The sequence below is a fragment of the Indicator indicator genome, chromosome 14 (genome assembly GCF_027791375.1).
Source record: "Indicator indicator isolate 239-I01 chromosome 14, UM_Iind_1.1, whole genome shotgun sequence".
NCBI classification, from domain to species: domain Eukaryota; kingdom Metazoa; phylum Chordata; class Aves; order Piciformes; family Indicatoridae; genus Indicator; species Indicator indicator.
This window is the reverse complement of record NC_072023.1, coordinates 23,431,023-23,454,873: the sequence shown is the minus strand read 5'-3', so window position 1 is coordinate 23,454,873 and position 23,851 is coordinate 23,431,023. Positions and strand designations below refer to the sequence as shown.

At 46.3% G+C, this 23,851-nt stretch overlaps 1 protein-coding gene across 1 annotated transcript in view; it reads left to right on the top strand.

Annotated features, from left to right (window-relative positions):
- CALD1 (caldesmon 1) overlaps window positions 1-23,851 on the top strand; it is a 160,370-nt gene that overhangs the window by 63,551 nt on the left and 72,968 nt on the right. The window lies entirely within an intron of this gene.

The window sequence follows — 23,851 nt, the reverse complement described above, 5'->3', positions numbered from 1 at the left end:
ATGGGACTGGGGCCCAAAGAGCCATGAAATGAAAAACTAGCATATCTACAGGGGCACAGGGGCTTCTCAGAGATGTTCTGCAATGATATAGGCTGGGCAGGGACTGGCTGGAGAGCAGCCCTGAAGAAAAGGACTTGGGGGTGCTGGGAGATGAGAAGCTCAACATGAGCCAGCAGTGAGCATTTGCAGCCCAGAAAGCCAACCAGAATCTGGGCTGCATCAGGAGAAGTGTGGCCAGCAGGGCAAGGGAGGTGATTCTCCCCCTCTGCTCAGCTCTGGTGAGACCCCACCTGGATCACTGTGTCCAGTTCTGGAGCCTCTATTACAAGTAGGATCTGGAGGTGCTGGAAGGTGTCCAGAGAAGGGACACAAGGATGAGCAGAGGGCTGGAGCTCCTCTGATATGAAGACAGACTGAGAGAGTTGGGGCTATTCAGTCTGGAGAAGAGAAGGCTCTGAGGTGACCTTCTTGTGGCCTTCCAGTATCTGAAGGGGGCTACAAGAAAGCTGGGGAGGGACTTTTTAGGCTATCAAGTAGTGATGGGACTAGGGGGAAATGGAACAAAATAGGATGTGGGTAGATTCAGATCGGATGTCAGGAAGAAGTTCTTCCCCATGAGGGTGGTGAGAGACTGGAAGAGGTTGCCCAGGGAGGTGGCAGAATCCTCATCCCTGGAAGTTTTTGCAGCCAGGCTGGATGTGGCTGTGAACACCCTGATGTAGTGTGAGGTGTCCCTGACCATGGCAGGGAGTTTGGAACTGGATGATCCTTGAGGTCCTTTCCAAACCTGACAATTCTGTGATTCTGTGTTTTCATTCCTTGTGCCCCTTCTGTTTCCTCTCCACTGTTTTCTCAACATCACAGTCCTTTGCCTCTAGTTCCCAGTCAGCCTCCCAGGAATTACTCCTGTCAGAGGAAAAGCTTCAGTGTGCCTTTGGTGGCTTCACTGTGGGTGGAGGAATGGTCCACCTGGGGGAAAGCTGACCAGCTGTAAAAGTCATGGGTTTATCTTCATTCATAGTTTTCTCCATCTGATATTCTTTGTCCTCTGTCCAGGACAGCTGGGAATGTATTTTGTTTTTGAAAATTGTGAGGCCAAACATGACTACTTGCAGAGAATGTCAAGACAACAAATTTGGTGCAGTTTCACTGAAGAAAGAACTTTTTGCTAGAGGGAGCTCCTACTCAGGTGAGACCAGTACCACTGGTACTGAGGCTGCACCTCAAATACTGTGTTCAGATTTGGACTCCTTGCTACAAGAAAGACATTGAGGTGCTGGAGCATGTCCAGAGAAGGGCAACAAAGCTGGTGAGGGGTCTAGAGAATAAGTCTGATGAGGAACAACTAAGGGAATTGGGATTGTTTAGTATGGGAAAGAGGAGGCTGAGGGGAGGCCTGATGGCTCTCTAGAGCTCCCTGAAAGGAGCTTGTAGTGAGGTGGAGGTTGGTCTGTTCTTTTTAGTATCAGGTGATATGATGAGAGGAAATAGCCTGAAATTTTACCAGGGAAGGTTTAGATTGGATTTTAGGAAAAATTTCTTTACTGAAAGAGTGCTCAGGCTTTGGAATAGGTTGCCTGGGGAGGTGACACAGTCAACATCCCTGGAGGTGTTCAAGAAATGTGTTAGATGTGGCACTTTGGGGCATGGTTTAATGACCATGGGGGTGTTAGGTTGATGGTTGGGCTTGATGATCTTTAGCAACCAAAACAATTCTCTGATTCTATGCAGTAAACACAGGATGTGATTGCTTGGGGACACTGTCATCAGCAAAGCTGCACAAAGATTGAATTTGGCTTGGTCTTTGCCAGGGACAGCCCTGAGTATTTCCTTGCCAAGGGTGGCTTCAGGAGGCACAGAGAAGCTCATAAAGTATAGCCACTTCTTGATCAAGCCTTTTGTTTAGAGACTTGGAGAACAATTAGGGCTGGTAACAGGTGATCAGACATATGTGGGGGAAGAATTTGTGAAACATATTCTTCTGTGTGTAGTCTGCATGCAGAAGAGGAAGTAATCCCTTTAGGATGAGTTGTAATAGCTTGTGTAGTTATCCCTGTAATCCTTTTTGTTCCCACTGCCACATTGGCAGTGATCCCTTCAGCATGGTCTAGAAGTCTTCTTGAAGTCTTCCAGTTACTATCCATATTGAGCCTTTTACTCTTGTTAAAACCACATTATTTTAACAGCAGAAGTAGATACATGCGTCTTTGGACTGCAGTGCATAATGGAATGTCAGTATCTCTGGAGCATGTCCAGGCAAGGGCCACAAGGATGAGCAGAGAGCTGGAGCACCTATCCTATGAAGACAGACTGGGAAAGTTGGGGCTGTTCAGTCTGGAGAAGAGAAGTGTCTGAGGAGACCTCATTGTGGCCTTCCAGTATCTGAAGGGGGCTACAAGAAAGCTGGGGAGGGACTTTTTAGGATGTCAGGTAATGATAGGACTGGGGGGAATGGAACAAAACTAGAAGTGGGGAGATTCAGATTGGATGTCAGGAAGAAGTTTTATACCATGAGGGTGGTGAGAGACTGGCAGAGGTTGCCCAGGGAGGTGGTGGAAGCCTCATCCCTGGAGGTTTTTGCAGCCAGGCTGGATGTGGCTGTGAGCAACCTGCAGTAGTGTGAGGTGTCCCTGCCCATGGCAGGGTGTTGGAATTAGATGGTCTTTGAGGTCCCTTCCAATCCTGTTTCTGCTCTGTCTGACAGTTGCACATGCAAATTGTACTTGAGCTTTGTGTGTTTCACCTCTGGATCACAGAATCACAGAAGAATGTTAGGGGCTGGAAGGGACCTCAAAGGATTATTCAGTCCAACTCCCCTGTCAGAGCAGGATCACCTCTAGCAGATCACACAGGAACACATCCAGGCAAGTTTTGAATATCTGCAGAGAGGAAGACTCCACAACCCCCCTGGGCAGCCTGTTCCAGTGTTCTGTCACCCTCACAGGGAAAAAATTTTCCTCCTGTTTCCATGGAACTTCCTCTGCCTCAGCTTCCACCATTGTCCCTTGTGCTGTCATTGGGCATCACCCAGCAGAGCCTGGCTCCAGCCTCTGGGCGCTCACCCTGCACATCTTTATCAACATGAATGAGGTCACCTCTCAGGCTCCTCCTCTCCAAGCTACAGAGCCCTCAGCTCCCTCGGGTTCTCCTCATAAGGAAGATGTTCCACTCCTTGAATCATCTTTGTGGTTCTGCACTGGCATCTCTCAAGTAGCTCCCTGTCCCTATGATGATTCTCCCTGTCCATATGATGAGAGAAACACTTCTGCATTCACTATGAGCAGGCTCAAAATTACTACCTTGTGCTTGGTAGTTTGTTGGGCAGGGACTGAGCACTTTTTATAACGTTCACAATTTTTGCCAGTAGAAATTTTTGGGTAGAAAACCATTTCATAAGGCTCTCTCTCTTTCTTTTGTAACAGTATTTCACTTCTAAGTGCACTAAGGGCTGTTGGAGAACTTCCTGTAAGTAATTATCCTGTTATATATTAAGTAGGAAAGAAAGCTGGAAGTAACCTCTTGGAAGTGGTGTAGGTAGAGCATGCCACAGGTTCCAACAAACCACAGTGCTCTCTCTAGGCCCTTCAGCTGCTCTTTACTTTTCCAAACTAGTATTTGCTTTTCCTTTCACTGTGAGATCTTGCCACACAACAATTACTGCTCTGTTTAGCAGATTTAGGTTGTAAACTGTGATGGGGTAGAAAAAGTAGTCCTTCAGCACTCTTTTCACTGTGGCAGGGAACTCCGGAGAAGAAGGGAGGAGACCACAGCCTGTCTGACAGCAAGCACATTGGTTGGGATGCTGCCTGGTTGCACACAGGCTGTGCAAGATCAGTCAAGGCTCTGAACGCCCACTCCTTCCACTGTGCTTTTAAGGAAGATTCCTGAAGCATCTGGCCCTCAGCTAGAAAGTCAGAATGCAGGAAATGCCTTTGCAAGTAGCTGTTGCCAACTGTGGTTTCTGGTATGTTGGTGGGTGGGTTCTGAACATGGTCATCTTGATAAGAAAATGCCTAGAGCCAGACCCTGCTCATCAAAGGATCATTTTCTTTATCTTTCACTTCAATTCAATGTGGAGATTCTCAAAACAAGAAGTGCACCATGCTCCTCTCAGGACCACATTTCACCTCAGAAGTCTTGTCATGTGCATCAGGAGTAGCCAGGTCACAGTTAAGGGTCAGGCTTATCCTCCCAGCTGAATCAATTTCCTTGATTTTCTCCACAGAACTTTATGTTCCCTGAAACGTTGCATCTCACCCCTCATCACAGAGGAGAATTTGGGGTTTTACCTGGGAAAAAATTTACAGGGGAAAAAAAAATAATTAAGAAAAAGGATATAAGGTTTCCCCAAACGTGTCCCTATTCTGATTTTGTGAAGTATAGAAATGCAAATACAAAAATATCTCTTGCCTAGGGATCAGCAAGTTTGCTGATGACACCAAGCTGTGTGGTGCACCAGCTGGAGGGAAGGGATGCCATCCAGAGCGACCTTGACAGGCTGGAGAGGTGGGCACAAGCCAACCTCAGGAGGTTCAACAAGACCAAGTGCAGGGTCCTGCATCTGGGTCGAGGCAATCCCAAGCACAAATCCAGGCTGGGCAGTGACTGGCTGGAGAGCAGCCCTGAGGAGAGGGACTTGGGGGTGCTGGGGGATGAGAAGCTCAACAGGAGCTGTCAATGTGCACTTGCAGCCCAGAAAGCCAACCAGAGCCTGGGCTGCATCAAGAGAAGTGTGGCCAGCAGGGCAAGGGAGGTGATTCTCCTCCTCTGCTCAGCTCTGCTGAGACCCCACCTGGAGTACTGCATCCAGTTCTGGAGCCCCTAGTACAGGAGGGATATGGACATGCTGGAAGGTGTCCAGAGAAGGGCCACCAGGATGATCAGAGGGCTGGAGCACCTCTGCTATGAGGACAGACTGAGAGAGTTGGGGCTGTTCAGTCTGGAGAAGAGAAGGCTCTGAGGTGACCTTCTTGTGGCCTTCCAGGATCTGAAGGGAGCTACAAGAAAGCTGGGGAGGGACTTTTTAGGCTATCAGGTAGTGACAGGACTGGGGGGAATGGAATGAAGCTGGAAGTGGGGAGATTCAGACTGGACATGAGGAAGAAGTTGTTCCCCATGAGAGTGGTGAGAGCCTGGAATGGGTTGTCCAGGGAGGTGGTTGGGGCCCCATCCCTGGAGGTGTTTGCAGCCAGGCTGGATGAGGCTCTGGCCAGCCTGCTGTAGTGTGAGGTGTCCCTGACCATGGCAGGGTGGTTGGAACTGGATGATCCTTGTGGTCCCTTCCAACCCTGACTGATTCTATGGTTCTATGATTGTTATTCATATTTTTTCTCCTAAAGAAGAATGGAGAAAGAAAGCCTCTTGTAATGTCCTTGGGTTATTTGAGAGGTGTATTGTCTAGGTTTGGGGTTTTGGAGAAGCACACTGTAAAAGAAAGTAAAAATGTATCTGGGATTCAACTAGAAGGGTGTGGACAAAGTTGGGTGTTGGAAAGAGAAATGCGCATTCAAGTGACACTGAGAGAAACAGAATGCCACTGAAGGGTCAAGCTATGCTTGCTTTTTTGTTTTCCTGTACAGTTTTATTACTCCCCAAATGTCTACTCTCTACTGTTCTTTGGGTTTGGAAAGGCAGGACCTGCTGCTGGCCTCTTCTGCATGGCTGTAGCATGGCATCTCCACTGCTCAAGACACACGGAGCCACAGTGCAGGGTGAAGACCACCAGAAGTGTTTCTACCAGCTGTGCACTTCCCATCCTCCTGAGCTGCATAAGGAGGCATAGGAGGTTTCACATAAATATGAGGGAAATTTTTTTTCCTGTGAGAATGACAGAGCCCTGGAACAGGCTGCCCAGGGGGGTTATGAGTCTCTATCTCTGGAGATATTCAAAACTCACCTGGATGTATTCCTGCGTGATCTGCTCTAGGTGATCCTGCTCTGGCAGGGAGGTTGGACTGGATGAGCTTTTTGAGGTCCCTTCCAGCCCCTGAAATTCTGTGATTCTGTGACAAACACCTGAGATCACCCTGTGTGGGGCCAGTGTGCCCTTTGCCTCCCCACAGGCTGCATATGCTGCAGCCAGGTCCTCCGTGCATGTGAGGATGAGTGGCTGGGATACATGGGCAAGAAAGAGGGGAGCAGGATGTCCTGTGGGCAGCATCCCCTTGGGATTGCCAGCTCAGCTGGACAGACTGCCCAAGCTGGCTGTGAGGAAGGCAGGCTGCTGCCTGTCACACATCCCCTGCTGTCAAAACACCAGATGTAAACCAATGAAGCACCCACCCAAGATCTGTTTGGCTTTGATGAGGCAGTGTACTTTGCACAAATATCAGTGTCCTTGGCTGTTTCAATGTGTGTAGCAGAACTATGCATCTTGGCTCCCTTTCTCCTTTCTAAACACTCTGGAAAGCCAAAAGATCCTTGATTGATTTCAGAGCTCCTCCGAGGCTTTAGAAGCCCTTGCTGAGATAACATCTGGCTTATCAGGGCCTTAAATGGTCTTCTCAAGAGCTCCAAAAAAAAAAGAAGCTAAGTTTTATCACAGAACATCTCATCAATAGTTAGCTTACTTGTTGGGCAGACTGCAACAAATTCAGTTTAACGCTTCCATTCTTGGTGTTTGTAGCTGATGGGATTTTTTTTTTCCAGGACCAAGCTCTTAAGTCTGCTGGGATTTTTTTCTTCTACAGGACCATGCCCTGAAGTCTTTACTCTGAATTTCACAGCAGTTTCAGTATAAATGAATGAATGAATGAATGCTGACAAAAATGCTGCAAACCTTTTCAGAAAGAAAAAAAAATTGTTCTCAAATATTAGAAGTGTTTGAAACTCTGCCAAGTTTTGGAGAAGATTTCTCTCTTTCATACTTTCCTGCAATGTTTGTTGGAAACATGCTTTTAGTAATTTAGAAGAGTTTTAGTGACTTAAACTTTCCACTGGCCATTTGAGTGAGGTGTTACTTAGAGTTGCTAGAAAAACCTTGAGATGTTGGTCAGAAACTCTCCAAGGGTAAAAATTCTGCTCTCTGAATAGGTTTGTCTCCAGTTGCTTGTGCTTTGGAGTGAAAGAAAATGTCCACTCTCCAAATGTATTGGATTTGAAGGATAACTTCCTGTTGTAATGAATTATTTTAGGAGGAAGGTTGTAATACTTCATGTGCATTAATCTCTTCAGAACCTCTAAATCCCATAAGAGCCTGTGGAGGAGTAGTTCCTGGAATCCTTCCCATCCCAGGAAGTTTATTCATAAAATGTGGTGCTCTGGAGACTTCTCTCAGGGCACAAAACATTGTTAGGAAACTATAGCCACAACTCTAGAGCTCAGGCTGCAGTTCTTTGGCAAATTGAGGGGAGGTTTACCATTTGAAAAGGAAAATTGTTTCTCTCTGTAGCCAGTGGTCAACATTTTCCTATGCAACTTGGACCGCTGCTAACTGTTTTGATAGCTGCTTTTCTTAAATCCCCTTGAAGACCTCTCTGTCAGTCAGTTTTGGCAGAAGGCTGCATATCTCTTAAGCTTCTTATTGACAGTTTTCCCATCTTAATATGAGGAATTGAATGGAAAAGGGAGCCCCTTGGTTAGTAGCAGGATGCAGAGAACACAGTGCTGGGTTTCTTGGTGGTTAACAAGAGGACCCGTCTATTCCAACCCAAACAACTCAATGACAAGTAGGAAAGGAGGTGGATACTGATGATGATTCCTGGCTGCTGGACTGCTGGGGATGCTTTCCTAAGTCCATGAACAGCAGCAAAAAGTTGAAGCAGACTCTGTCTTCCAGCAGCGAGCATTGCACACATGTTTGTTTTCAAATGCATTTCTTCAAGGATACCTCATGCATAAAATGAAACCCAAAACAGGCCTAGAAAAATAACAAAACAACTCATGTACAGTGTAATAGGTTGCAGCTGCCCCTCTTCTTTCTTCCAATGGCTTCTTTCTCTTCCTGAGTGGCTGACAGGGGAGATCCAAGGTTATCTGTAGCTGCTGGGGGCTTGAGCATAGTCAGAAGATCAGAGCTGAGAGGCTTTCCTCACGAGCTGTTACCTGCCTGGTTAACAGTTCAGATGCTTCAGATGTTTAGGCCTGTGGTCCAAGTCTTCCCTACTACCGGCCATGCTGGGTTGTAGTCAGGAGGTGCTGAGCTGGCTACTTGCACTTCACAGTATCACAGTTACAGTAGAGGTTGGAAGGGACCTCCAGAGATCATCAGGTCCAACCCCCCTGCCAAAGCAGGGCAGTCTGCACAGGAATGCATCCAGGTGGGTTTTGAAAATCTCCAGAGAAGGAGACTCCACAACCTCTCTGGGCAGCCTGTTCCAGGGCTCTGTCACCCTCACTGGAAAGAAGTTTCTCCTCATGTTGAGCTGAAATCTATGTCCAAGCTTGATCCTGTTGTTTCTTGTCTTATCACTGTGCACCACTCAAAAGAGCCTGGCCCCCTCCACTTGACACCCACCCCTCAGCTATTGATAGACATTGATCAGATCCCCTCTCAGCCTTCTCTTCTCCAGACTAAACAGCCCCAGGGCTCTCAGTCTCTCTTCACAGGGGAGATGCTCAAGTCCCCTAAGCATTCTCATGGCTCTCCCTTGGACTCTCTCCAGCAGGTCTCTGTCTCTCTTGAACAGGGGAGCCCAAAACTGGACACAGGATTGCAGCTGTGGTCTCACCTGGGCAGAGTAGAGGAGGAGAAGAAACTCCCTGCTGGCCACATTTTTCTTGATGCACCCCAGGGCATCTGGGGAGAGTGGATGAGGTTTGGAACCTGGAGCACATTGGACATTTGCAGACAGGCCAAGTACCTTAATGTTGGTTTGGGGCTGTACACAGTAGACAGGATGAAATAGCCTTGAGGACTTGCCTGTCCTAATAGAGTGAGGGGCAATCCAAGAGTCATTTTACAGCAGAAGCTAGGGAGTAGATATGCAGTGCCTTAAAGAGTTGTCATGCCATTGTTACTAAATTACAATATTCCTGTGTTACTAAACAGAAGGCTGCAGGTACTTTGGTGCAGAAATAGGTATTAGAACTTGGGCATGCAGAGAAAGAACAAAGGAAAACTGTAGCTGGGTCTCTTATTACAATGGAGCAATTAAAGTCCCTAGGTGATTATGCCCTGATGCACATGCTGTGATGTGAATATTGAACATTTATGATACTTTCATTTTAACTTCTTGATACCCTTTAATTTATGTTAACCCTGCAATCATTTTTTTAAATTATTATTACTTTTTTCTTGTTAAAGGCTCTGTGGTGCAGGCAGCAATGCCTGTATGTGGCAGAGCCTCAGCTGCCTACCTGCAAGGGGCAGAGAGGAATTTTACTGTAGAGGGAGAGCTTTGTTCAATGGCCCAGGTGCAGTGTGGTTTTGCCCTTTTTTTTCTTTTCCCTTTGCTTTCCTCTAAAACATTAGGCATGAGCCATGGCTGGAGGCAAGAATCCAGCCTTGATGGACTGCTGTTCTGATCTGACAGGACAGGCCTTGTGGAAGTGTTCAGCCTTGACCCTTTGTTGCTTTCAAGAGGGAAATCCCATTAGATAACAACTGTACTGATGAGACTGCCAGAACCTGTGTTTAGAATTCCATAAGACTTGAAGAAAGAAATCTCCTGTTTGTTTTTGGGTTTGTTGTGGTTTGGGGTCTTGTTGTTTGTTTGTTTTCTCTTTTCTCTTTTCTCTGTTCTCTTTTCCCTTTTCTCTTTTCCCTTTCCACTTTTCCCTTTCTCCCTTTCTCCTTTTCTGTTTTCTCTTTGCTCTTTTCCCTTCCCTTCCCTTCCCTTCCCTTCCCTTCCCTTCCCTTCCCTTCCCTTCCCTTCCCTTCCCTTCCCTTCCCTTCCCTTCCCTTCCCTTCCCTTCCCTTCCCTTCCCTTCCCTTCCCTTCCCTTCCCATTCCTTTCCCTCTTCCGGTCTCCCCTCCCCTTCCCCTCCTCTCTTCTCTCGTCTCCCTTCTCCTCTCTTCTCTCCTCTCTTTTCCCTCTTTTCTCTTTTCTCCTCTGGCTCCTTCAAAAACTGAGAACTGGTAGGGAAAATTGGTAGGGAACACTGTTCCTTGAAAGTGTACACTTCTAACTCTTTGGTTTCCTCTTCTGTTCCTCTCTGGCAGAAGCTGGCAAGAAGCTTGGGGAGAACAAGTTTAGTGAGTTGCTAGGTCATCTTAGAAAGCAAAACCAAAATGGGGCAGAAGTGCTGAGGAGATTTATCAAACCATGGGAGTTGTGAATGAGTCTAGAAGTTAGGACAGAGATCAGTGTGCTGAAGAAGCCTCTGTTGTGAACCACAGGAGTGAAGGGGTAACAGAGGGAGTTCAGATCCACTCCTTGCCAGCCTGCTGAAGTGGATAGAATGGAATTGAATGTCTAACTGGCCCCTGATTTCCAAAGCATTTTTGTGTGGGGTTTGTTTGCAATGTGATTCCTGTCAAACCCAATGTCTGTCACATTGACGCAAACGCCAGGCAATATTTAGAAGCTTTGGGAAAGGTATTTTGCCAAACAAGAAAAGAAAATCCCTTCTCTTTTAACATGCATTCCTATAGGCATCAGAAATGCAGAAGAGGAGGGGAAAAGACAACATACCAATGTGCTGACCATTCTAACAAAAATCATCCTGTACTGCTCTTTATTGGGGGGGGGGTGGGGTGGGGGGGTGGGGAGGGGTAATTTTTGGAGCTTTCCACAGACTAGAGGCCTTTGAAAGAAAGCAAGAAAAGCTCATCCTCTGTCTTGAATTAACTTTGTTAATGATTACCAGAGCAGTGCAGTATGTGTGGTGCATTTTAATTAAATCAGAAGAGACATGATTTGGACAAGATTTTAGTTTCACTTTGAAAGTTATTAAACAAACTGACACTGTTTGCCCTCCAAAATTTCCTGGGAGCATCCAGTGAGTCGGTAGTCCCTGTGCAGTGAGTGAAAGCAAACCTCCATCAAAATACCTAAGTGCCATTGCCAGGTACTAAATATGAGTGATCCAGTCAGAATCGCAGAATTATTGAGGCTGGAATAGACCTCTGAGATCACAAAGTCCAGCCTGTGACCACCACATCAACCAGACCGTGGCACTGAGTGCCACATCCAATCTTGCCTTAAACACCTCCAGGGTTGGTGACTCCACCACCTCCCTGGGCAGTCCATTCCAGTGTCTGATTTCCTTTTCCATGCGGAAGTGCTTCCTAAAATCCAACCTAAACCTGCCCTGGCACAGCTTCAGGCCATGCCCTCTGGTCTTGTCAAAAGTTGCCTGGGAGCAGAGCCTGACCCTCACCTGACTACAAATTCCCTTCAGGTACTTGTAGAGTGTGATAAGGTCCCCCCTGAGTCTCCTCTTCTGCAGGCTGAACACCCCCAGCTCCCTCAGCCTCTCCTCATCAGCCTTTCCCTCCAGTCCCTTCTCCACTCTCATTGCTCTCCTGTGGACCTGCTCCATCACCTCAGTATTGTTCCTGAAGTGAGGAGCCCAGAGCTGCACACAGTGCTTGAGGTGAGGTCTCACCAGTGCTGAGTCCAGGGGCAGAATTCCATCCCTGCTCCTGCTGGCCACACTATTCCTGATCCAAGCCAAGTTGCCATCAGCCTTCCATGCCAATGGCATCAGAGAGGGGTATAACTGATCATTAACATGCAGAAAGCACAGCCCTGGTCCAAGGCTTAAATTTCAAAATTTTAAGCTAATTTCAAGGACAAGAGAGGCCTAAGCTGAGTATTTCTAACCAGAGTTTGTGTTTTGAATACCTCCAAGCTGTTCCAGTGGCACAAACTGTTGAACAGTCTCTGCCTGTGGTGGAATTTGGATGACTTTTGCTAGCTGAGTTTATTGGGTTGTTTGTGATGTTGAGATCTTGAGGGCTTGGATGCAGTTCACCAGTAAAATTCAGAGTATCATAAGATAGGAGCTTTTGGTACAGGAACATCTCCATAAATTGGCCCAGCAGGAAATGCTGCTCTCCTTCCAGAGCTCTGTGTGTGCCTCTGCACACGTTAGTATAAACTCTTCCAGCAGAGAGGGGTCAAGCCCTGAAACCTGGGCTCAGACCATGGCTTTAGACTGAAGCAAGATAATGGATGCTCTCACTGATCACAGAATCATTCTTAAATCCAGACATCTCCTCCACAGCTACACTGTTGGCAGAAGTGTTTAACCAGTGTGGGATGGAGGTAGCAGAAACTCATCCTGTTTCTTCCTTCATACCTCTGCCTTTCTCTTTCCTGCCAGATCTCTGCCCAGGTCTCCCCATTCACACTCTTCCCAATTCAGAGTAAAACCAAAAGGTTCAAAAGAACCAGAGAAATGCTCTTGTGATTGCTTTAGGCCTCTGTGTTCTTCTGTCCCTATAGATGCCTACATGTGCACATATGTCCATAAAATGCAGATGCAGTAAACTAGATAATCCAAAACCATGCATCTGAAAATTCAACCAAGCAAAACACTTCCATCAATCATTGAAATAATTGCAACATCAGGACCTAATTGAATGTAACTTTTTGCTCTTGTCACATTTTATTATTTCACAGAATCACAGAAACATTCAGGTTGGAAAAGAGTCTCAGGATCACCAAGTCCAACCTAGAACTCTACCCTACAAGGTTCACCCCTAAACCATATCCCCAAGCACCACATCCAAACCACCTTTAAACACATCCAGGCTTGACTCCACCACCTCCCTGGGCAGCACATTCCAATGCCTGATCACTCTTGCTGGAAAAAAAATCCTTCCTAATGTCCAGTCTAAACCTACTTAGTTGCAACTTGAGGCCATTCCCTCTTGTTCTATCACTGATTACCTGTGAGAAGAGTCCAGAATCAACCTCTCTACGTTGTCTTTTCAGGTAGCTGTATACAGCCATGAGGTCTCCCCTCAGCCTCTTCTTTTTCAAGCTAACCAACCCCAGCTCCCTCAGTCTCTGTTTATAATGTTTATTCTCCACATATGTGATGGCACACAAGGGTGAAAAGATCTCACACCTCACACTTCCTGAGCTTACTGTTGTTTACTGGTAAGGAGCTTTGGCTTAGGCTTCCACCCATGCCAGCTGAGCAGTAAAATCAAGGCATGGGCTGTCTTGCCTGGAGAGGGCTCTGTCCTCTGTGTTACACCTCCCACACTATGGCTCTTTCTGGCTTTTGTGGCTAAGGTTGAAGTGAATAGTATTGTTTGGAGCATGTCTGTTAATGTATTAAGAATAACATGAATAATTTTATTCAAACCTGGTTTTGACAATATTTTTGACCTTGACTGTTACTAGAAGCAGCTGGGGCAGAGGGAACTTGCATCCTCATTACTGACAGCTTATTTAGCCTTCTGTTTTGTGGACTCTGCATTATGCTACATGGCTGTAAGGAGAAGTTCTACAAGTCTGATTACACGTTTCTGGGCTTTGAGTACTCTCTTTTCCATTGCTAAAGCTGAAATTTATTCATAGCAGTTATTGCTCCAAGCAAGCTATAGTTTAGGTATAAATGAGAGACGGTAAATTAAAGTTTGACAGATGAAATAATAGTCTGCTTTTTATTGCTGTGAGAACTGACAAGTGTCCCTGAAATGCAGAAAGCACAAAAGAGCAGGTGTAAAAGTGGCTGGGGAAATGGTGGCCCTTTGCTCTGCTGTGGTTGATGACTGGAGCTCTTGCTGTGAGCAGGAAGGGACCAGAGTCTGTCCTTCACTAGTGACAATGCCTGGCACAGGGGGAGAAGGTAAAGACAACCTTTGTGAATGCTTCCCTTGTAAGGTTTCCTCCATTTTAATTGGTCAAATGACCAGAAAGTAGCTATATCCTGGCTGTTTTATGGACACCCTTGTTTGGATCCTAGTGTTTCTTTAGCAGCATTGAAAACATGACATAACCCAAAAGCTATGCTTTGGTGGAAACATCCTATCAAACCCTTGAAATATCACACCCTTCTTTAGTTCTGCATTGTGAATTGCTCCATAAGCAAATGACAGAGAAGGCAAATTATGGTTTTTTTTCCTAATCAAGTTTCAATTTACAGTGGAAGTTCTCCTTGGAATAGCATTTTAACTCCTGAAGTTTCTAGTTACTGCTACAGCCATATGTGCGGTTGGTAACTTCTCCATGTGAGTAGCAGGATAGCATTAATATCTCAAGAACTGAGGATAGTCAGAGAAAATTCAATTAGGTTCTCTGTAGAGGGCTAAACTCCTGCCTGTGCTGTTCAAGGGCAGCCTGCCACAGCAAGGCAGGCATCAGAGAAGATTGAGTGCCACATGGGCACTACGTGAGTCATCAGGATCTGGAAGTACATCATTGCAAGGGTTTATGGTTTCAGGTTTTAGGTTTTTTGTCATAGGGAAGGGACTTGAGCATCTGCACTGTGAAGGGAGGTTGAGAGCCCTGGGGCTGTTTAGTCTGGAGAAGAGAAGGCTGAAAGGGGATCTGATCAATGTCTATCAATAGCTGAGGGCTGGGTGTCAAGTGGAGGGGGCCAGGCTCTTTTCAGTGGTGCACAGCAATAAGACAAGGACCAAACTTGAACATGGAAGATTTCACCTCAACATGAGGAGAAACTTCTTTACAGTGAGGGTGACAGAGCACTGAAACAGGCTTCCCAGAGAGGTTGTGGAGTCTCCTTCTCTGGACACAATCAAAACCTGTCTGGATACATTCCTGTGCAGACTCTCCTGGGTGATCCTGATTTTGGCAGGGGGGTTGGGCTTGATGATCTCTAGAGGTCCCTGTACTGTGATGCACAGGGTTGTGTTCCTAATCCTGCAGAACTTGTCTGTGCAAATAGTTCTATCTCCTGCTGAGGCATTAGCTCCATGGTAAGTGTCTGTGTGAGCATGCAAACTCTGTTTGTGTGTGCCTCCATAATTTGCACATGCATGTGTCCAAGCCCCAAGCTGCCTAGTCCACTCTGAGTATGTATTTTTTAATACATGTGATCAACCATGTATTACTCACTGCTTTCACTGAACACATTAACATTTTTGACGCTGCTGCTGTTTATAAACACCCAGGTAGATATAACTCTAGCTTATAATTAAAACATAAGGGAAAGAATAGGCTCGCAGAATCACAGAATGGTCAGATTATGAAGGGACCTCTAAAGGTCATCCAGACCAACACCCTCTGCAGTCAGCAGAGACATCTTCAACTAGATCAGGTTGCCCAGAGCCCTGTCAAGTCTCACCTTGAATATCTGCCCAGAGAGGTTGTGGAGTCTCCTTCTCTGGTGATTTTCAAAACCCACCTGGATGCATTCTTGTGTGGCCTGCCCTAAGTGATCCTGCTTTGGTAGGGGAGTTGGACTCAATCTCTGGAGGTCCCTTCCAACCTCTAATGTACTGTGATACTGTGATCTCCAGGGATGGGGGCCCAAACACCTCCCTGGGCAACCTGTTCCAGTGTTCCACTACCCTCATGGTGCAGAACTTGTTCCTAACATCCAGCCTAAACCTGCTCTTCTTTAGTTTGAAGCCATTGCCCCTGGTCATAGCCATAGGATGGCTTCTTAGTACTGAAGCCTACAAGAGTGCAGAAGACTTGCCACTGGGAAATGGCACAATTTCTGTTACTTGAGATATTTAAAACTGGATTGAAAAAAACAAAACCAAAACCAACCAACCGAATTACAGAAGAAAAACACAGCAAGAGACAGTTCAGCATTATTTCATGATGAGGTACATAGCCTTGTTTGTGTGAGTACTCAAGAGCTTTACTCCAAAACGTTACATATGGACTGCCAGAGTTTGCCTACTGCATATGATTTAATATGCCAAGTGTTGTTCATCTGTGAAATGGTTCCTGCTCACATGCCAGTGTCCTAGAGTGAGATTTCATCAGAGAGGAAATGTGGATGCTTTTTGCCCTGTGAGATGCATACACTGAGTTCCCTGCAGTGAACTGTATTGGGACATTTCAGAACAAAACCAAGTTTGTCTGCTCCGTGAGAACATGAAAGAGACTGTGGCATCTTTCATTTTCCCAGGGAGGGAACAGTTAAAAATATTCCTCAAACAAGGAGCAGATGTTAATGTCATTAGAATGGATTTTCATAAGAAACAGAGTTCAGCTTCTCTTGCAAAATGCCAGTAGCCATGCACAGTTCTCTACGAGTTTGCCTCCTTATTTCAGAGCAGTGGCACAGAGGAGAGGTGGTGCAGGGTGAGTTATTTACTGCCTCTGAAATGCAGCAGAGACATTTCTTTACTTGCTTGCACACTTAAAAACTCTCTGTCTCCCAGGAATCAGTATTGGGCCCTATCCTGTTCAATATCTTTATTGATGATCTGGACAAGGGGGTTCAGTCCATCATCAGTAAGTTTGCAGCTGACACCAATCTGAGGGCAGGTGTTGATCTGTTAGAGGGTAGGAGGGCTCTGCACAGGGATCTTGACAGGCTGGACAGATGGGCAGAGTCCAAGGGCATGAGATTTAACACATCTAAGTGCCAGGTTCTACACGTTGGCCACAACAACCCCATGCAGAGCTACAGGCTGGGGTCAGAGTGGCTGGAGAGCAGCCAGGGAGAGAGAGACCTGGGGGTACTGGTTGACAGCAGCTGAACATGAGCCAGCAGTGTGCTCAGGTGGCCAAGAAGGCCAATGGCATCCTGGCCTGGATCAGGAAGAGTGTGGCCAGCAGGAGCAGGGAGGTCATTCTGCCCTGTACTCAGCACTGGTTAGACCACACCTTGAGTACTGTGTCCAGTTCTGGGCTCCTCAGTTCAAGAGATGCTGGAATGTGTCCATAGAAGGGCAACAAAGCTGGGAGGGGTCTAGAGCACAGCCCTGTGAGGAGAGGCTGAGGGAGCTGGGGGTGTTTAGACTGGAGAAGAGGAGGCTCAGGGGAGACTTTGTTGCCATCTACAACTGCCTGAAGGGAGGCTGTAGCCAGGTGGGGGTTGGTCTCTTCTCCCAGGCAAGCAGTGACAGAATGAGGGGACACAGTCTCAAGCTGCAGCAGGGCAGGTTTGGGCTGGATGTTAGGAAGAAATTCTTCCCATAAAGAGAGATTTGCCATTGGAATGAGCTGCCCGGGAGGTGGTGGATTCCCTATCCCTGGAAGTATTTAAAATAAGACTGTATGAGGCACTTAGTGCCATGGTTTAGTTGATTAGATGGTGTTGGGTGATAGGTTGGACTTGATGATCTTGAAGGTCTTTTCCAACCTGGTTAATTCTATTATTCTGTGACTTGGAAATGGACTAAACAAAAAGTCACAGAAACATGAAGGTGTTTGAACAGCAAGGCAAGAACAGCAAGCAGCACAGCAGATCCAGAAAGGAGTAGGCTGTGTACAGAAAGGCATGGTTTGGATGGTCTTGTGCCTCTGTCAAACTCTGCATTCAGAGTAATCAGCTCACTGGAAACTCTGCCCTACATGCAGGAATGGTTAAAGTACAAATAAGAAAATATGAAGTGGCTTTCTGGATGACCTCCGGACATTCCTATTGTTAGTGTGAGTAGAAGCTAGAACCACCCAGTCATAATTTCCTTTTGGAAAGCTCTCCTTCCTCCTCCTCATTTTGCTGCTTTTAATGGTGAGAAGCTAGGAAAGACCCTGTAGTCTCTTTCATTATTGTAATAGATGAGTTAACACTTATATTGACCCATTTGACTTGAGTTCATTGGCATGAGCGACCCTTCTCAAGTGACCTGGTTTAGTGAGTGTCTCTTTGCTTAGTTTTCACTCTTTCTAGTGTCTTCTTTAGGGGCTTTGGTGACGTACAGCTGAGTAATAAACCCTGAAGCATCAGAACATATGAGGAAAGCAGGCTGAGATGTGTATCTCTTGCTCCCACGATTTGTCCATGCTTTAGATGCCCATGTGAAATGTTGAAATGATCTAGGGGAAGGTGATTTGCCTCTTCCTGCTCCATATGCAAGATCTTCACCTTAGGGCCACAGCGTACTCAGAGTATCCACTTCAGTTAAGTTACTAAATAAGGTAAAGAATAACCATTCCACTCAAAAATAGTGAAGGGATTATTCAATGCAAGGATCTATAACTGACTCAGGTCCTCCTCCTCCCACTTCTTTTTGAAGGGGTTGCAAGCATGGCAAAATCTTGGCTGTGTGAGCTTCCTTCAAAGAAACCAGTTCTGCATTGCAACAACCTTCTGGAGCTGCTGGGTCCGCACCCAACAGAGAGCAGATTCTTGGCGTCCCAGGCACTGGCCTCGGCGCAGCTCGCTCTTTGTCTTGCAGACTGGCTCACAAAACATCCTGTAGCTCTGGTTAAAACAGGGATGCACCTCAGCCCAATGAGCTTTATGACTTAAATGATGGGCACCGCTCTGAGGACAGCTAAAGGTGAAGCCCCCTGTGCACTCACCAGTGCAACAGTGTGCAGCTCATGGGGGTGAGCTCAGGTCCCCTTGGCAGTGTGCTTGTTTCTTGTATCAATGGTGGATTGATTTGCCTGTGTCCAGAATCTGATCTTGCAGCCTTGCAACTGTGACAATCAGAGTTTCACCAAGGTCTTCTAGGAAAAAAACTACAAAATCTTCACTAGTGCTCTTAAATGAAAAAGGAATATGTGAGACACCGACCTGCAGAGCATTTCAAGCACTTGTTGACAGGGGTGCCTCCCCTAGACTAACGCTACAGATGGTAGAGAGACTGTTTGGAAGTGGGATTTGCTCACCTTGTTTGTCTGCAGTTCTTCATGTGCAGGCAAAGGTGGTGCATGTGTGGAGGAAAAACTTGTGTGGCCACAGCTGCTTATTGCTCAATCAGTAGGCAAATGGCATCTGTCCTCAAGAGGTGTGGGTAGGAAGATGCTCCAAATAAAACATAGGCTGACTCTATGATTAATTGTTTCATACAGAATGAAGTTCTCCTCCAGAGTTTTATAATTTAAAACTTTATGAGCAGCATCAAAGAAAGAAATATTGGGATTCGTATGACTGTCCTATTTAAGGGGGAGGGGGGGATTTAAAAATGGTCCTGTGGTCTACTACAAGTGCCTAATAACACAAAAAAAAAAAAAATAGGTCAGATTCATCATCTACAACCAGAATGGGCATGACGGTAGGGGTAGACTTTGGAGAAATATGGAACTGTTCCCTGAAGATTTAGAGTGTAATGTTTTAAAGTATGGTCAGTTTGGTTTTACTTTGATTCTGTGTGGAAAACAGTTTTGTTTGTGGGGCACTGCAATAACCTAACTATTCCAGGGTGGGTTGAATACAGTGTATACCTTGCTCAGTTGGGGAGAAAAAAAATTAAATGTTTCTGGGACACAATACTATCAGAAATCTGTAGGGCTGTCTTGGAACCCAGTTTAGAGTTTCATAAACATTAGCTTTTATGTCTGGCATCTGATTAAAATGTATATATTGGCAGAACACTGATACAATCTCTGCTTAACTAATACTCTGCCAGAGGCAAGAATTCTGCTTCTGTAATTCTCCAGAATTACAGAATTCTTTTCTGTAATTCTGTAGCAGAATGGTCTTTTCTAGGAACAGTAAATATGACTCCCTTCTTACCAGCATTCTTAAGGACTCAGTGCATCCACACTGCCTTACATACCCTCTTGAGGTCAGAGTAAAAGAAACACAGATGGCTTCTCTGCTGCACCCTCATCTCTCTTGAAGATCTCTCTATAGTTAAAGAAATTAAATCTGTGTTTTTCTCTCTGTACAGTCAGCACTATTTGCCTTTTCTTGACCAAGACCCCAATGCCAGTGTATTTAATCATACAATCATAGAATTGTTAGGGGTGGAAGAGACCTCAAGGATCATCCAGTTCCAATCCTCCTGCCATGGGCAGGGACACCTTTCACTACATCAGGTTGCTCACAACCACATCCAGACTGGCTGCAAAAACCTCCAGGGATGAGGCTTCTACCACCTCCCTGGGCAACCTACTCCAGTGTGTCACCAGTCTCATGGTGAAAAACTTCTTCCTAACATATTACTATATTAATATACTGAAAGAATGTGTTTTTCACATGTAATCTAGACCTTGAAGTCTGCAGGAAGTGTACATGAAGAAACAGCAGCTTCTTGGGCTATTGCAAACCCTTCTTGTGTGGGACTCCTTCAGCTCTCACAAAAACCTGTCTCCTTGAAACTGTAGTTTTTAGGAGGGAACAAAATGTAGTTATTGACTGCAGGATCTGAGCAAAAAGTAAATGAGTATCAGTGCCCCAAACAAAGTCCAGCTATTGATTTCTTGCAAGTTCTGAGAAAAACAAAACAACAACAAAAAAAACCAACCCCCGAAAAACCTGTAAAGGTTGATGCTTCCTTGGGCATCCAGCATCCTCCAATATTTTTGGTGTGGAGAGGATTGCCTCAGCGCTCACTCAATGCGAAGAGTGCCACCTACTGAACCCACACATTTCTTCCCACATAAGGGCAAGCTTGTGGTGAAGCTTTCCCAGCAGAGTACTAATCCATCCACACCCACTCTTGTAATTTATGAGGTTTAACAAGATCAGAGCCTTGGGTGGGATGGCTGCAGGAGTGCACAGTAAGCTGTTTGAGTTTACTCACATAGATGGGCTTGTAAGGGGCATGGGAAGCCAGCACGTGAGATCACGGTGCCTCCGTTTAAATCATCACTTCAGCATTGCTGTTTGCTGCCTCATTCACTGGATTCGATGGAAGAACACTGAGGAGAAGCTGTTAGGTTGGATGTTTTTACCATCACTACAGCTGAGCTTGCAACTACTTCCCACCTCCACAGATTTGTTTCCGTTTGGCAGTCATCTTTTGAACTATCCGATCCAGCTTGACCTTTCACAAGTCTGGATGCAAGCGCCTGCAAAAAGCTTAAGCAATAATTCACAGTCAAATGGGAGGACTGTTTCCTGGACTATTGTTTTATATTAGGGTCCTCTCCCCTCAGCACCTCTTGACAGGCAGGAATGTGACTTTCCTACAAGCAGGCATCTGTGAAGGGACCTCTGTGCAGTGCTCGGGCTGCACAGTGCTCAGGCAAGCCTGCTAAACAGAAACTGCGTCTTGTGAAAGTTGGATGGGAAGACAGCATTTGGCAGTCGAGTTGTTGCTGAGAAATCTGCAGGAGTTTCTCTTAACAGCAAGCCCAGACCTAGCAAAGAGCATCTATTAGAAAGAATACAGTAAAAACCCCAATAATCATATGATCACAGAGTAGAGGAGGGCAGAAGGAAGGGGAGGGAGGTTACAAAACAGATGATGAGCTTGACAATAGGCAAATAGAGAGTTTTATTACCAGAGCTCCAGGACCAACCAAATGGTTAACCTGTGGGATGGAAAGAGCCTCCAATAAGTCTCGCATGCCTGAAAGGATAATGGCATTTTTATTATCTCATTCCACACCCTGATCATCCCTCCATTTGCTCCCTGGAGCTGGCAGCAGTTTGCACCGATTCGCAAGCTGCAGACATGATCAGCAGATCATACTGCAGGCAGAACTTGTCAAGCCTTTCCAAGTGAGTTGTTGATTTATTATGATATCTGTATGGATTTAGCCTTTTGGTGGTGTGTAGGAAGTGCTGGCTGGTGGTGATGGGAAAGGGGAACAGACTGGTGTAACAAGTTGGGAAGCTGGTTGAACTGGGGAATAAGCCCTGGATACAGACTGGCTTCTTTTGCTCCTCTTTTTGCTGTGTTGTGCTCTGTTTAAAGGAAAAGCCTTTCCATTTATGCATTTCTTTTACCGGGAATACAGGATTTAAATGACTTTGTTCTGTGGCAGAAGGAGTGTGTGGGAAGGACTGGCTGCTAATAGGAGTTCTGGCAAGGGGGAATTTGCAGAAGTTTCACAGTTTGTGTGAAGACACTCGTGTAACTCAGATTGCTTAATTCACTGAGTAAATGAAGTCCTCATGGCACGTTCATCCCTGAATATGGGAGGGAAGTGAGAGCAGGCAATCAGCTAGCCTGTGTTAATTTTGCCAAAGAAATGATCTGCTGTATTTGGATCCTGTGGTGGTGTTCTGTTTGTCTGCTTTATATGTTGAAGGATGGGAAACAGGACACTACTATGTTTCTAAACTATTGTGATTTATATCAGGGGTTTGTTTACAATCTGGGAGAAGTTTTGAGAAGCAACTGGAATTGCTGTGTGCTGTCTTCTGAAATTTCCAGCATGAAATCTTGTGCTCTTAGAGGGAGATCAGGGATTTCTGAAACACAGCCCTTCCAAGAAGTCACTTCCAGGAATCTGAAATACTTCCATTGTGCTTTCAGAAATTGGGCAACAAGTAATAATTTAACTAAAGGCGTGTCAAATGAGTTTGTTTTGTGTTGGTCCGTGGTGGAATACAGCCATAAGCTATGGTAGCCAACCCTCCTGTACTGCTGTACAGGAATGGGGAGCAGCTGTGGCAGAGCACCAGTTCCTCTGCCACCAGCATGAGGGAAAGCAAGGGAGGGACAAGAGTGAAGTGGGTGAGATTTGGGCACTTTAGTGCTGATACAGCTGGTGGAAGCCTTGGCTCTCGATTCTTACTGTAGGGAGCAGTGCAGTGACCCAGGCTGAAGCCTCTGAGATGAGGTTTCAAACCCTTTCACTGGTCTGCTTTGAGGCTGGTTCAGCTACGTGTTAGGGCCTGTTTTGCTTAAACTAGAAAGCATCAGATATCCTTGCTGAGAGAGATTTTCCTCCACTCCCTGCTGGATGAAAGAGGGAACCAGAAATGTGCTAACTTTGTCGGGTGTATGTCTGAGGCGTTGAAGGAGTGCTGGGAGGAATGCCCCAGCTTGTGCATAAGTAGCACTTGCAGTGAATTAAGTTCACTGCAGTCAGAGAAATTGCATCTGAGTGAAAACAATTCAATTCTTTTCCCTTGAATAATTAGCTGCTATACTGTTGTTTCCCTGGATCTTGGGAGAGCTGTCTCCTGTAGCAGCCTCTAAACAAGAGCAGACACACTTTGACAACCAGAGGTGGTTTTTCTTTTCTCCAGATTCACAGTAGCATATATGGGGAGGAAGAGCAAAGCTCTGTTGGGAGAGGACTCTTTAAGAGAAATCAAATGTCTGGCCAACTTTTGGAAACTGATTTGCTCCTTTTAAACAATCATCTCCATGATCTCAGACCAAAAGTGGGGAAGACACCTTTCGATTCGCCCACAAAGGCTTCCTCAAAGCACTCCTTAGTGAAACACAGGATGGAATGGTGCCCTTCCCAGGCTGAGCATAATGTAATCACACAATCAGTCAGGGTTGGAAGGGACCACAAGGATCATCCAGTTCCAACCCCCCTGCCATGGGCAAGGACACCTCACACTACAGCAGGCTGGCCAGAGCCTCATCCAGCCTGGCCTTAAACACCTCCAGGGATGGGGCCTCAACCACCTCCCTGGACAACCCATTCCAGGCTCTCACCACTCTCATGGGGAAGAACTTCTTCCTCACATCCAGCCTGAATCTCCCCACTTCCAGCTTTATTCCATTCCTCCCAGTCCTGTCACGACCTAATAGCCTAAAAAGTCCCTCCCCAGCTTTCTTGTCGCCCCCTTCAGATGCTGGAAGGCCACAAGAAGGTCTCCTCAGAGCCTTCTCTTCTCCAGACTGAACAGCCCCAAATCTCTCAGTCTCTCCTCATAGCAGAGGAGCTCCAGCCCTCTGATCATCCTGATGGCCCTTCTCTGGACACCTTCCAGCATGTCCATATCCCTCTTGTAATAGAGGCTCCAGAACTGGATGCAGTACTCCAGGTGGGGTCTCAGCAGAGCTGAGCAGAGGAGGAGAATCACCTCCCTCACCCTGCTGGCCACACTTCTCTTGATGCAGCCCAGGCTCTGGTTGGCTTTCTGGGCTGCAAGTGCACACTGACAGCTCCTGTTGAGCTTCTCTTCCACCAGCACCCCCAAGTCCCTCTCCTCAGGGCTGCTCTCCAGCCAGTCACTGCCCAGCCTGGATTTGTGCTTGGGATTGCCTCGACCCAGA